The sequence below is a fragment of the Ambystoma mexicanum genome, chromosome 10 (genome assembly GCF_040938575.1).
Source record: "Ambystoma mexicanum isolate Mex_15411 chromosome 10, UKY_AmexF1_1, whole genome shotgun sequence".
In the NCBI taxonomy this organism is placed as follows: Eukaryota; Metazoa; Chordata; class Amphibia; order Caudata; family Ambystomatidae; genus Ambystoma; species Ambystoma mexicanum.
The window spans coordinates 453876390-453889515 of NC_090932.1; the positions used below are offsets into that span (position 1 = coordinate 453876390).

Here is a 13126-nt window from a genome sequence, read left to right on the forward strand (position 1 = left end):
GCAGGTCAGTTTGTCAGAGGGTGAGCCTGAGGTTTGCCATTTCCGTTCCACAGCTCTGCACTTGCATTTCAGGGCTGCAAGTTCAGAGTCGTACCAGGTGTTACATTTGGAGGCGGGTTTCAGGCGGATCCTCATGACTGGGGCAAGAATGTCAAGGGTGTTGGTAATGGCCATTGGAGGTTGCTGAGAGCAGAGTCAGTTGTGAGACCGGGGTGGGGAAGGGGGGGCAGGGTGAACGTTCTGTTGAACTGAACATAACTTCATGGAATCTGAACTATTCCAAGTGTATTCATGAATTGATTTAGGGGAACAGAGTCCAACCCTGGTCACAAGAAGTACTTTCTGAGTTTGAATTTTTACACTATTTACCAAACTGAAGTCAGTCAAATATTCCTTGTATATTTTTGCTGTTTGTATTAGCGTGAGGGTCAGAGACTTTTTGGACACCAAGTCACCCTTCTTTAGTTTGCTAGGTAGGGACATCGTTGTTAGGATAAGGAAAGATAGGTGTTTATCTCACCCTTTTTCATTTAATAAAATGGCAAACCTTAAGAAAACTATACTTTTGCGTCAGTCTCGCATTTCTGACCCCTCAAACCACTATATTACTAACATTATTTATAATGCACAGTTTCCTCCCAATACCTCTTCCCCTCTCCCAACATTACCAATTACCAACGCCGTCCATCTCGTCTCTTCATCTGTTAAAGACATAAAACAAGAAATGGAGTACCTTTCGTCATTCTTTGGGAAAAACCTAACAATTGTGATGTGTAAGGGGCTCTTGGATACACAGAAAGTAGAGGAAGTTGATTTGCCTGGTTGTTCTACAGTGCATGAAGGCTGCAGGACTGTGGGGAATTGTGAGAAGGGAGAGGCTTGGGCCACAAGTAGGTTTTAAATTTGGGTTTGGGTCATTAGCACACAAAGGCTATTTGAATCAGTATAACCAAACATAGGCTTAGAGATTTGTATAGGTGGCTGAAGTTGGATGCAGACATGGAGGAAATGGCAAGAACACTGCGCATTCAGGTAGCAATACATCGGGAAGTGAAGGTGAAGCCACGTTTACCTGTCGAAGTGCCAGCCAGGGTGTGAGAGAAGGTGGCATGAAACACTGTCAGTGTAGAGAAGTTGAAAGAAGGGGGAGAATACTTGTGTGTGTGTAGATTATTTCTCTATGTGGTTTGAGGCAGTGTGTTGGGGTGGTTACCATTTTTAAAGGTAATGAGTTAGAGGATAAATATATTTTTCAATAGGAAGGCGTAATCAAGGAATGGGTCACATACAACTGGGTTCAATTTGTATTGAGGGAGATGTGTGTGTTTTTATATGAAAGGTCTGTTGAGCATCATCACATTTTGCTTTACAATCCCAAGGCCAATGGGTGGGTGGAGAATTATTTTATTTGTCAAGGAGGTAATTAAACTGTGTGCAGTTAATCATTTGGATCAGGAGGACACACTGAAATAACCCATGAATGCCTAAAGGTTCAAATACATTTGGTCACAAAATATGCACCATTGTTATGATGAGGGTAGAACAGCAGATAATGTTGTGTCCACCCTGTTTAGCTAAGTGAAGCATAATAATAAAGTGGACCTGTATAGCACTTTTCTGCCATTTTTGTTGGCTATGCTGCACATGTCTCTGTAAGAGGTGAAGGACTGGGGGAGTTAGTGGGATAGTGGAAAAACATGAGGAGAAGATGGAGGTAGGCTGGAATCTCCTGGGCCCTGTGTGTTGGTATGCTCAAATGGGATTGGCAGAGTCATGTTGGGAGTATGTTATCCAGATGCGAGGGCCCAAGCTCTGGAAAGAATAAGGGGTGATTGGGGCAGTTAATGCCAGTTACTGAGGGGGGATAGTGGTAGAGGCCACAGAGAAGAACACTGGTTACATTTCAGTAGTGTTTCTGTGGTGTTGGTTAGGCCTGTGATGCAGTCTGTGGGCCAAGCCAGAGTGTGGTGCAATGATGAGGGTTTACAGGGCGGATGGCTAGTTCGAGGTGTAGGCAGCTGAAAGGGTAATGGCCCTCCAGAGCCAAGATAGTACACAACTGCCAGATGAATGGAATAAGGTGGCTTAATTGATGTGATCAGTGGTCGTTGCGGGGTTCCCTTTTGATGGCATGGAATCTGGTCCAGGTAGATTTTACTTTGATATGTTGGTTTGTGGTGTGTAAAGTGGCGTTCTTGGGGTCCTGGTGGTTTCTTTAATTTTCAAAGTGCTTACAATGGGAGGATATGGAGACGAGTAGGTCTATGGTTCGGAGGGTTCCGATAGGGATTTCATTGGAGTTATATGAACAGCCAGGTTTTGGCTGTTTTCTGAAGGTTATGTGGTCTTCATATGTACACAGGCATACCTGCGTTTAATTGCTAGGATGGAGAAAGTGGTGCCTTCATGTCGCCTCCAGTTGAGATTTGACACGGTTACTAGCGAGTTATCGCTGCACCGACGAATTCTCAATAGTATGTTGGGTGAGAATTTCCTTCTGGTGGATTCCAAACCCCTGCCCTCGTAGGAGCAGTGAGCAAGGCATATGGTTTTGGAGAGGGTCCACTTTTTGATTGCTAATCAGTGCAGTGTGCAAAGGGCTGACGTGATGTGTTTGTGTCTCAAGTCTAAGTAATCTGCCTGCGGGGTTTTGAACTTTTTCTAATTTGTTAAGTAGATACGCCGATAGACCAAAGTAAAGGCTGTTGGCATAGTCAAGTTCTAATAGTACAGAGAGAGAACTTCCATAGTCCTATGTGAAGGTCAGGCAGCTCATGATGTGATTTAGGATGTGCAGTTCGGACAAACAGTCTCTTATGACGGCGTTATCCTGTGGTTCTCATTATAGTTAGCTGTCCATTTTGATTCACAGATTTCTCAGCGTAAGGACTTTGCACAGTCCCATTACTTCGGCAATGCGATTGTTGTAGTCTTTGATGTTGGTGCAACGCAGATCAGTAATTCCGTTTTTGATGGGTTGTGCTGAAATCAGTTAAGTCTTCCAGGAGTCCACATTTGTGAGGCAGGTGTTGAGGTAGATTCAGTTTTTAGTAGAGACGCTTTTTTGCGTGATCTCTGCATAGTTGAAGCAGGAGGTGACTGCATTGCTGATGATCTCCAGGTGGGAGGTCACATATAGGTTTGTAAAAGGAGAAGCAAGAAGCTGGTGCCTTGGGGGACTCCCCATGTCAGGTTGCGATTGGGTGTTCTGAAAGGCGCCATGAGTGTTTCTGTTCACACGGTTAGGAAAGATGCATTCCAGAGAAGAGCAATTCCCTTTTTCTCAATATCCTCTAGTCTCTTTAATTATAATTGTTCATTTACAATGCCCTTAATACGCGAGATTGGTTTATAAGTGCAGGTCCTGGATTTAAACCTGTGTTGCACTGCGTTGTCTTGCTTCCAAGACAAAAGTGTTGCCCCAGAGCTACCCCCTTCAGCCCCCCACTTTAAAAGCATCTTGTGACTGTGTCGAATAAGAACAAGCTATACAGTATGGGGAGGGTACTAGTTGTTTAGTTCATAAGCATGTCCAAATTTGAGCCCAGTGGGGCGGCATCTATACCTCTTATTGACCTTAATCAGTGTTGAGATTCAAGGAGGAGCTTGCTGGTTTCAATGTATTCCTGAAGTTTCTGGCTAAACATTTTGAGGATTGTGCCGATGGAAGGTGTGTGGAGAATGGGAAGTATTTTGCTGGGTTACTTGGGTGTGCAGTGGGTGTTTAAAAGGAGAGGTTTAATGGCGGCAGGTTCGAAGCCAAGCGGGACAGTGCCTTGCTGGATGGAGCTGTTGAGAAGGCACAGCAAAGTGGGTGACAGACCTGGTTGTTTGGTTATCTTTGTAGATGTTGAGAGGGGGGGCAGAAGATGGACACAGACTCTGGTTTGTTGTATTCATTGGCTTTATTAAAATAAAAATGCAAAACTCCTACTTTCCCTCTAAGGGTATTCCCTATTGTAGGGGAGGCATGGTATCACAAGTATGACACTGACACAAAAGGTACAATTTGTAAAAACCTTTATAAAAATGTTCAATGGGGCTGGAGAAACTCCTATTTTGCCCTATAGCTAAGATGGGAGTAGTCTCGACCATCAAATAATAAATAAAACAGTCCTAGTTGTGTCTGTCAAATCAAAATGGCCCATACTAACAAAAACCTAGTGCCTGCCCTATAGCTTGCACAAAAAGAGTGAAAATGAGAATATGTATGCAAAGGAAACTCAGTGTTCAAATATAAAGAATAAATGTGGCTGAGTCAGCTCTCCTTCCCACATTGGACAACACAGAGTAATGCGGCCCCTGTAGGCAAGGTGACACTCTGGCTCAGGATCTTAACACAAACAGTTCAAAAGGTGGATCGAGGCCCGCCTGGCCTTCCACGTTAAAGTCTCTGTTTCCAATTTCCAAAAACGCAGTTCACATCGGTCCCTCTCTGTCGGGCTCAGACCTTTCACAGCAAAACAAAACACTTGCAGGGGATCCCTTCCGCAAGCTTATTACACCTTCTTTAGGGGTGCCCTTCCCCCACCATATTACACCTTCGGTCTTCCTCAGTCGGCTCAGACCGTTTCCTGATTTCGAAGGCTTTCAAATGTGTGTGGCTTTTTTCAACAGACCTCCGCAGGACCACTTTGAATTTCCAGCTTTCAATTCACACTCCTATGTTATCTGCCCCAGTGCTTCCTGTTCTGGGTGGTTCACTGTATTATGCACCAAAGTTCAACAATCACCATTTTACTCTCCCCTTTTCTCTGGGTTCCTTTCAATCACCTAGCTTTTATAGTTCATTCACGTAATCACTACAAATGTTTCACCTTTCACTAAGGCTTTCGAGTGGGCAACTTCCTTTGGCAGGACCCCTCCGTTACTCAGTATTGCAGACTTTACAGCTATTTTTACTTAAAGGTTCATTCTCAGGTCTGCTTTCTTCGTGTCTCATCCACACGCGTGCAGCCTTCAGTTATACAATATAACGTTGCCACTTGTAGAAGAGGTACCAAGCACGATTAGCACTCCAACCGCCCATTTTAACATACCAGGAACATTCACGCCAAAATATGTGACATATGATGAACAAATAAACAAGCAGAGAGACGCAGTTGGGCTATGCCCAGTATCTATCAGAAAATCAGCACCTGTTAAAGTACCGCCACCTAAGAAAACCTGTACAGTAAGGTACCCATTGAGAAAACCATATCGACAAATGAGACAGAATGATGATTGTCAGAATGTAGTACCCGAATATGCTAAAAAGATACTGAAGGAAGATGAATGATGATGTCATAAGAACCCAGACTGACTCACATATAGAAGATATGATGGCCTATGAATGATGAAAAGAGACGAAACACCATGAATAAGTGACATCCTGAGCCTCAAAGTGAAATAAGTGATGTCAAGATGTCAGAAATTAAGCCACATGCACGATGAAGATATTCAGTTAGTTTAAACGTGCACATATGCAAAGTAACCGCAAGAAGCACAGAAATCGTGAGGCTTGCTTATGCTTAGTCGTAAGATAGATTGCGGCAAGCACCACCTATACATATATCTACCTCATGGAGCACTTTATAGAAGTATACTTCCACTATGCACAAGAGCAGAATCAACCAAAGGTTACTAAAGGTCTCAGGAGGACAGTTTCACAGCAAACAAATCGAGAATTAACGACGGAGAGAAACTCAGACGAAGACAGTCATGTAAAGAAGCCAAGGTCATATCGGCTGAAATAGCCCAACAGTGGATACAATTAATGATAAGAACAGAGTATCCTGTTCAGAAAGGTCAAGATAAACCACATATGGCAGCTGACTGGCAGAATTAAATCAAATACATGAAATTGCAGGAAGAATAAGACGATTTCACTGTGTCGGAATCATGTGACCAGGCAAGCTGAGGGGATGAAACTTTCACACCTACGCATTGACCTTGGCCGTGCACCGACGCCTTAATTTTCCCAGGCCAAGAAGCAGACTCGAGGCCAACCACAAAGAAATAATTGACACATGACCACTGAAGTGATTATTGATTGTAGCAATAATTGGAGGGAAGCTGGGGTGCAGACGAACGCCCTGCACCTGGCCGGCTATTCTGCATGCTGCTAAGCAAGTGGAAAAGTATGAGTGGGGATGATGCCAACCCAATCGTAATGGACCATGTAATCTATGGTCCTATAGTTAGTAGAACCAATGAGACGTCATACTTTTAGTGACATCTACAGTATCCATTTTGAAGGAAGGGCTTAGTTGCCCCACCTGACATTGTTTATCCAATTCCCTCTCCCCGTTACTTTGAGAGTTACACATCAGTAGTGATGAGTTTTTGGTATAAATACTATGTTTTTTCTGGAATAAATTGGAGTTGAAGCGAGAAGGAAGATCGAGCGATTGCTGATATTCATCAACTCCCCATTTTTTGTACTTGTCATTAAACTGACTCCCTTTGCCAAACTGCTGAGTTGTCATTATTGATTTGATGCAAGAGTATTAATCTGCATCCCCATCCATCTCAAGGGTGCAGCTACTCAACTTAAAGTGCTGTTTGGGAAACCCCCCCGTCCTATGGGCCGGCTGGGGTCCCTTCTGCACACTTGGTAGCAGAGATTGATGGTTCGATTCAAATCAATTAGATAAGACACCCGTTAGCCGTCGACATAAGTAACTCCGGGTCCTCTGCAATATCACGAGTTCTTTGCCATCCGGCTAAGTAGACCGAAAGGCTCCCCGTAGATAGTGGATACTCTAAGTAAAAACCCAGCAGGTTGAGTTTTGAAGGAACCTGTGCTTTCCCCCACAAACCCCTTCCAACTTCTACAAGGAGCTGATCGGACGAACAGCAAGGAGAGGCGGTAAGGAAGGCGGTGATCCCGAGCATCCAGAGAGGAAAAATATGTGAACGGTGAGTGAAAAAGACTAAATGCTTTGGCAAAAAAGTTGCATGCCTTAGAACAAGTAAGGGAAGGTAACGTAGGGACAACAATAGCGACATAATAAGAGTGTAATAATATATATATATATATATATATATATATATATATATATATATATATATATATATATATATATAATATTGACTCGAGGGTGGCCGAGCTGGAGTCTGTCCAGTCTGTTGTATGTGTCTTATGTTTTTTTTTCTCTGACGTCACGAGGTAAGAAAAATGTTGGGGGAAATAGCATGAAAATTGTGCGATTGCATATATAAAATGTTGTATGACATTAATTGATGGTTGTTTGAAAACACAAAAATATTTTTTTGTTAAAAAACGGGATTGGAGCTTGCAACTATTGGTGCTCGCTCATATTGTTGATTTCGTTTGAGAAACAAAAAAAATAAAGTGTTATATGAGGAGAAGATGAATTGATTTAAGCATGGAAGACGTTACACCGTTAGTACACTTGTGCAAACAGTTGCCAAAACATGCACCTAAGCTGAAAAAGTACAGTGCAGAATGAGTTAAAGGAACCGCCCACAAAATGTTTATGCCATGGCCTCAAGGCGGATCGCTATCTAATGAGGACATGTTTGCAAGTCACGTATACTGGAAATAAGTTACACAAACGCCTAGCTAGTTTAGAACTGTGGAAGAAGAGGAGCCACCATTAGATTGGATACTTAATATATATACAGAGGGGGGTGAAATGCCTTTTGCGCCACCCGCCCCATCTGAAATGACAAGAGAAGCCAGTAAAGACGAAGGATTATACCCGTTGAGGTAGCTTAAAGCAGCCACGGGCTATAGTAACCCGGCATATGAGTCACCTACGCATAGTAGTGAGGAAAGCCTAGAGAAAGATAGAGATATCACCTCCAAAGTCTTGAGGGAAAAGGAGAGACGCAAAAAGGAAAAAGATCACTCACAAGCAAGTATATCTCTAGATACGAGTAGAGAGGGAAACAGATGGAAAGGAGATGAGGACAGAACTGATGAGATGGAATTCACATAGAACAAATGGATGGGAGGTCAGATTTGATTGAAACTCGATAGTAAAGGCATGGAGGATGTGAGACAAAAGGGAGAGTCAGACGATTCAAAAAGGAAAGAGAAGGAAAAGGAAAAAGGATTGAGGGAGGAAAGAATCAGGAAAAAAGATAGAGACAAGAGAAGTTGTATCGCGAAGAGCAAGAAAGAACGCAATCATAAGCAAAGAGCAGCTAATGATCAGGACAGGCAAGAACAAAAGAGAATAGAAGAACAACAAAAGATACGGGAAAAGAAAATAAAGCGATGAAGGGATGAGGAAATATGAAGGGTAAATGAACATAGAGATGCAAGGATACAGGAAGAAGATAGGGTAGGAGAGGAAGTGCAGAGAATCCGATGACATAGAACATAAGCGAAGACAGAGCACGAAATCTTGAATATCTGGAAAGGGAGGTTAAAAAACCAGATCAAGTAGTAGACTGGGAAGATATAGAAGAAACCTTTCCTGAGTACGATTCAGTAACAGGCACGTCTAGGGCAAATATGGAAGATGATTCCGACACCAGAAGCATCGGAGAGACGATCAATAGAATATATGATGAAATGGGGCTACAACAGGTACCCCAAGGGAAAGGAGAGGACGAGTGTCTGCAGAGCACTCAGTTGTACGACATTGAGGACGCCTCCTGAAGTAACAGAAATAGAGAACTGTCCCTAAATAGGTTGACACTAAACAGGACAAGGAAGATGAGAGGAGTTGCACGAGTTGGGCACAGACTATATCAGACGCAGAAAGAGGAATATGAGGAAAAAGAAGATGAGAGAAGACACGAAAAACGCTTCTCTAGAGGAAAGGGAATAAGATGGTCAGATTCTAGTGAGTCTGCACCTAAGGCATCAGAGTCAGCCATGCAATCAGACCGACACGAAGGAGTATTTTACGGTCAGAGGGGGGTGTCTCCACCACCCTATATGAGCAGACTAAGGACATTGCCAGGTGGACGGTGATGCAGGAACATTACCCCTGTAGTGGATAGAAAAATGATGAGGGAAGAAAAGGAGTGCCATGTGCTACAATTCCCATTACTCACAAAGGAGGAACGAGGCTAAAGTATATACCCTGGCCTAACATGGATCGAGAAAATCTGAAAAATAAGCTTCCAATGTTGACATCGGGAGCTGGAAAATTGATACATGAGTTAGAAAAAATGATAGGAGGGAACACATTAGCTATAGGGGATATTAAGGGTATTTTAAACGCCATACTGGGTGATAGAGCTGATGTGTGGACACGTGCAGGTTACCCTGGCATAACTACAGTTAATACTGCGCACGATGGAGCTCCGTTTAACAATTGCAGAGCCGCGGTATGGAAAGGATTACGATTGCTATACCCGGATACTTCTGACTTTGGAGATATAATGACATGTAAAATGAAGGAGTCTGAGGATCCTTTGCTTTACATCCAGAATTTCCAAGATGCATGAGTGTTGGAAACTCGTGAATCTTGGGGGAAATCCATAACCGTGTTTTACCATATATTATGCCAAGGGCTGCCCGATCAAGTACAGAAGCAGCTCAAGAAATTGGTAGGAATTGAAGCCAAACCGTGGTCTAAAATACAGTTGGACCATAGCTCAATATTGCAGGCTGCTGCTGCAAGAGAAAAATCGCAAAAAAGAGGCTGCACGAAAAGCTGAAGAGGCAAAATTAGTGCAGAAGAAATTTTCAAAATATGCCATTGAACGGGCAATGATAACTAGCACAGACGGATCGAACATACAGCAGGTCAATAATCAAAGGCAGTTGATCAAGGCAATAATGGGTTTTACCTGAAAGGGAGAGGCTTTCGAGGAAGAGGTTTCCAGAGCAATCAGGGAGGTTTTCAAAACATGCAAAAAGTCAATCAGGATATATCAAATGGGCAAATAATCAGACCACCGCCAATATGTTGGACGTGTGGGATGACGGAGCATCAAGCACTCACATGCAGAAGCCAGGGCATGGCGCAAAATGATCAAGGAACAAGAGTAGGATGGTGAATCCACCTGTGTTTTTACAGCAGGGCGGAAATGGAATTGCACAAAATCACATGTTGCAACAGCAGACTATGATGTGGACATCTTAATTTGCAGCACGACAGAGCAGATGTGCAGACACGATTCTCTTCAGCTATTGACTGTCTTGGCTGAGAAAGAATTTAAAGTTGACAAAGAAAAATTACAATACTGTCAACAAGAAGTACTGTACATAGGCCAACTGATCACACATGAGGGGAAAAGGGTTACCCCGGAAAGGGCTGAAGCAATATTGAACACAGCCAAGCCACACACAACAATACAAATGCAGAATTTTCTAGGATTATGCAATTATGTCAGGGCATGGGTCTTGGACTACAGCTCTTATACCAAGCCCTTGTTACAAGCCCTAAAGAAAGCACAGGGGATGAAAGAAAAAATTGAATGGACTGAAACCATGGAAGAAGGGTTTAACAAACTAAAAAAGACCATTTGCACTGCACCAGTTTTAGGAATTCCCAATTATGCAGAGGAATTCTGCCTGTTTTCACACACGAATGGCAGTGTTATGACAGCAGTACTCACACAGAGAACCACGTTGGGGTACAAGCCCCTGGCATATTTAAGTGGAAATTTGGACCCAGTGATGAGAGGTCACTTCCGGTGCGAACAAAGTTTAGCTGCCGCAGCGTTCGCCATAGAGAAGGCTACAACAACTGTGATGGGATGCTCAATGACATTATTCGTCAAGCATGCACCATTTGTCATTCTAGAGAAACCGAAGGCACATTGACATCTCAGAGAGCTTCTGCCTATGAAGTGATCATATCAAATCCATCGATTAAGATAATTCGATGTAAAATAGTGAACCCAGCTATGTTTATAGCAGAGCCAGTCACTAAAGGAGAGCCAATCCATGACTGCGCAAACTATGAAGAATTTTATGATGAAATTCCCAGAGTGAAAGAAAATGCATTGACAGAAGGAGAAATCATCTTCGTTGACGGTTCTTCGAGAATCTATCAAAATGATGGCCAGAGATATACAGGCACCGCTGTGATGAAGCACACAGCAAATGGAGAATTTTGAGTACTCATTAGTGCACGATTACCATCTCATTATTCAGCACAAGCTGCAGAATTATTAACAGTGCACGCAGAGCTAGCGCGCTGGAAAAGGAGGGGCTACCTCCGAGCGGACGGCAGTCCAGAGAGGCACGCAGCCTTATTGGACAGGCTCATTAAGGCACTACAACTCCCATTGGGCATAAAGGTCGTGAAATGCACCGCCCACACGAAGATGACACATTTTATCTCACAAGGAAATCAAGCAGCAGACACGAAAGCCAAACGTGTGGCGACCAAAGACGAAACTATAATGAATGTGGAAATAACTGATGTGCATGAGAGAATGATTGTTGCATGAAGTGAACCTGAAGGTTATAGTCACATGGAGAAAACACAGTTAATTGAGCTCCAACGGAAGCCACCACAGGAGGAGAAAACCCTTTGGAAGCGGGGAGGGTGTTCTTTAAACCCCTCTGATAGCTTGTGGGTGCTGCTCCGAGAAACTATGGTCAATCCCCATCTGAGTAAAACTACAGATACCAGAAGGCCTTGGATAGCCGCTAAGATAGGTCAAAGTGGTCATACAGGAGGTCAAGCAAAATCCCTGCACAGTCGAGAGACCTTGATCTACAAATTATGAAGAAAGCAAGGGAAACAAATCCCGTAACATTGAAATTGAAAGTGAAGTTGGCAAGAGTGAACCCGGAAGAGGGATGCGGACGAGAAGGGAGCAAGCCTAAAGTCCCAAGGAAAAGTGTGTTGACAAAGGTGAACCCGGCCGAAGGATGTCCACTAGAACTGTTTCAAAAGACATTAAGATTTTAAGTGAGGTCAAAAGTAAAGAGGGGTCAGTGCCCAGAAGAAGGGGACCCAGTGGTAAAGGATCCTCACCCAAAGCAAAACCAGGAAATTAACTTTCATTTTGTTGAAGGAGCTTTTGTTTTTTTATTGAATACATCAGGCCCTCGAAGGCAAGAGAATATCAAGAGAAACAAGTCTTGGCCATCGACTGTCCTGATAGCTGCAAGTGGAACTCGTGCTGGGAAAGCTTGAGTGTGTGCTCCAAGATCCCATCTTACCCCTTGCTCAAAACGTGGGGATCGGAGATCCAAGCTACTGCATTCTGACATATTATTTGTGGACACTTCCTTTTTTCTTATAAAACATCTCACACCATTTTTGTATTAGTTGTAAGGTTTGGCAATAGGTTTCTTAGTATAGGCCCTTTTTACTGGACACAATGCCACTAGGACTGCCTTATTTTCAATTGATGCTCGACACTTGCTCCCATCTTAGATTTAGGTTTAGATTAGGCGTTTTTCCAACCTGCATACATTTTAATAAACACCCTTGAGCTGTGATCACCTGTTGTCTTTACTGTTGCCACCATGAGTTCCTTACATATGGTGTCAGGAATGGGATGTGACAATTGAAACAAATTGAGGGACCCTACAATTTCAAAAACTTAGCGAGCCTCTAACCCTTCCATCGCCACCAAGGAATCAATAGGGTTTGATATCTATAGCACTAGGGAAGCTATTATACACAATGGTAAAAGAGAAATGATTCCTACAGACTTGGTCTTGATACCCCCTATGGGGTACTATATAAGATTAGCCCCAAAATCTGGCTTGGCATGGAAGTCTTAGTGGACGTTATTAACCCCGACTTCCGCAGAGATGTGAAGGGTCTCTTTCAGAAACATGGCAAAGTCCCTTTTGAGGTACACCAGGGAGACCAAATTGCGCAGGGAATTCTGGAAAGGGCTCTGTTGCCTCAATTCAAAGAATGCGAACCAGACAAAAGAAAAAGAGGTAACTTAGACTTTGGTGGGAGGCGCTAGAGAGCCCATGACCAAGATGGTGTCTGTGTGAGCTCTCGGGAACTCGGCGGCGGAGGAGGGTGATGTCTGACTCTCCAGGTGTAACGCTCACCTGGCTCCCACGGAGGCGCAGGCGTGGCTGGGACTGCTGTGACCTCTTCTGCAGAGATGCGTAAGACCCGGAAGATGGACTGCACTGGATTCCCCAACCTGGCTTTTCTGGCTCAGAGGAATATCCCACTGTGTGTGAAAAGGAAGGGTTAATAGTCTGCGGGTGATGTTCCGACCTCCCACT

The 13126-nt window shown here is 43.6% G+C and overlaps 1 protein-coding gene across 2 annotated transcripts in view; it reads right to left on the reverse strand.

Annotated features, from left to right (window-relative positions):
- The window catches only part of PCCB (propionyl-CoA carboxylase subunit beta), a 1121578-nt gene that overhangs the window by 777536 nt on the left and 330916 nt on the right, over positions 1-13126 (reverse strand). The window lies entirely within an intron of this gene.